Here is a 2,706-nt window from a genome sequence, read left to right on the forward strand (position 1 = left end):
ATAAAAATTACATACGAAAATAAAAGTCTCACGTAACTTTGCATCAAAGATTTGGATCCAGTTTCTCAGCCTGGCAAATCGGCATCACTTCAGAGAAGTCAATGGCGCTGCTCTGATGTTGTTCAAGGTAAACCTCATGTTGTAGTCCAGATCCTGCGCGCACAGTGCTTTCTACTATGAGTCCCGTTGGTGGTGCAATAGTAAGCACTATTTCCAGCACAAATGGCCCAACTTGATTATCATACACATTGTAAGGAGAGTGATCACTTTAGATAAGCTGTTACCAGCAGGAGAGTGGGGTGGGGGGGAGGTATTTTTTCATGCTTTGTGTGTATGAAAAGATAGTCTATACTTTCCACAGTATGCATCCGATGAAGTGAGCTGTAGCTCACGAAAGCTTATGCTCAAATAAATTGGTTTGTCTCTAAGGTGCCACAAGTACTCCTTTTCTTTTTGCGAATACAGACTAACATGGCTGCTACTCTGAAACTTGTCTCTATCTGTGTCTTCCTCCTGTCTTGCTTGAGAGAGGCAGCCACAGAAGCCTCCATCAGCTTGGCTTTTGTCAAAGCTTTTGGGGTTTTATTTTCCTCAAGAGTGTTTGTTGCAAATATGCAGCAGAGACAGGAAAAGAAAATGCTAAAGTTTAATCACTTCTTGTTATGACTAAATATTATGACCGTAGTGTCTTGAGGTCCCAGCTGTGCTGGGCACTGTACCAACACAGAGACAGTCCCTGCCCTTAAGAGCTCACAAGCTGAATACACAAGATAGACAAAGGATGGCAAAGAAAACAGAGGAACAGATGTTGAGTTAGCACTCTTCAGTCTCCTTCAACCCTGCTGCTGAGACAGTCCTGGGCCCACTCTGCCAGGGGGCAGCTTCTGCGGGGAGATTAAAGACAAGACCTGGCTTCTGGCTGGCCAGCCAGCCCATTCCATAGTGGGCAGAAAAAGTTTTGGCTCTCCAGGTCCCACTATGAAGGAGGAATCTCAGACAGTGGTGGTGGAAGAAGAAACGGAGGGGCCCTGCTTTCACCAAGAATAGTGTCAGGGACCAGCTAAGCAGATACTATTGGGTTGCCTACGTTCAGGGGCTTAATGATGTATGGAGTGGTTGTTGAGCAAATCTTCAAAGTTAAATGCTTTACATCCAAATCCATAGCAGCATGTGAGTCCCCCTTTTGATTGGATTTTTACAATTGTCACAGCTGCTTACTCTCCTTCTGGTACAGGGCATTCTAAAGCGATTGATCCCCTATGCCTCAGCAGTATTTATTTCCATGCTTCAGTTGTCACTTGTCACACTAGTTTGTTTTCTGTCCAGAGATCTCAGAGGATTCAGAGAGAACCAGGCAAAACTAGAAAGATCTTACTACTCCCATAGAAACATTTGCTTTTAAGCATCTAACATTTGCTTTGTTTTGCCCTTGTATTGAAAAGATTAAAACTGATGGGGGGGAAGTGTGATGCAATATGCTGGGGGGGTTTCTGTAGGAACAGCTTGTTTCCATGACATTTATACAGTAAGCTTTTTCTAAATAACAGGCAGATTAGTGAAAGATGTTATTTTCTGTCATTTTTCCCTTTGATCTTTGCTTGCCTGATGTAAAAGAGCTATAGCCTTTATATGAAGGCCTCTTGTAACATATTAGGTTGCTGAATAGAAAGCCTGTTTGTTTTGGGAATGATTGGATGTTAGTGAATGAATTAGAATGCGGAATTCATGTGAAAAATATTGGGCTTGATTGTGACTCATGCTACATGCCCATGCAAAGGACTAACGGGGAGTAAGAATTCACCTTGCACCCCGGGCAGTGGCCACATACTCCCCACAGAGCAGATGGGTGGAGAATTGGCTGGGCAAGGCAGGGAATGGGAACAACTTTGGTATAGACCACCCCACTCACAGAGCAAGGAGGGAGCAGGGAGGAGCAGTGACTCAGAGGTGTCTGAGTTACAGGTCCTCCCTTAGGCACAGCAGTTTATGCACCCCTCCTCGCTCAGGGTTGTATCTTCAGTTACAGTCTAGCCCTTTGGGACTATCCCTAAGACATAGTCCCAAGATCCAGGAAAATATCTGATGCTTGATCTTTAGTCTTCTCCAGTAGAAGGGATTTTAGTGCTGATGTAGGCGGTCACATGAATATCTCTGGAAAATGGACTTCTCCACGGCAAGGATACAGCAAAGGTGGCAGCTGTGCAAGTTCCCCCGAGAGCCCTGCTACTGAGTCTCAAGCCAGTTTGAGAAGAATCACTTCTACAGGTAAGGAGCCCTGTTGTCAGTCTTTGTGCCCAGTCGGTCCTGGCTCTGTTGGTACAGGCTGCCTTGTTTTTGGTACATTAGGAAGCAGTTTCAGACCACTTACCAATTCATTTAATAGAAGTCTGTGACAGGCTCTGGGACTCACCACAGCTGCACCTCCCGCTGGCATGTCTGGGAGGTAGCTCTGTCCATTGCAGAGCGCCCTCTGCCGGTGGTGTCGTGTCCATCATCTGCTGTGCCGGTATCCAGACTCCCGCTCAGCGACATCCACTTCAGGACAGTGCCCTCCGGCAGTGCCCCCTAGTCCATCCTTACCCCCTTCAGGGGGAAGGGGCATTAACAGCAGTCTTCCAACTTGCCCCTGCGCAGTGGCCAACCACAACCCCCAAAGTCTAGCCCCTCTGCTCAAGGGCCGGTTGCAGTCTGTCATGGCCACTCCTC

Source organism: Caretta caretta, chromosome 5 (genome assembly GCF_965140235.1).
Source record: "Caretta caretta isolate rCarCar2 chromosome 5, rCarCar1.hap1, whole genome shotgun sequence".
Classification (NCBI taxonomy): domain Eukaryota; kingdom Metazoa; phylum Chordata; order Testudines; family Cheloniidae; genus Caretta; species Caretta caretta.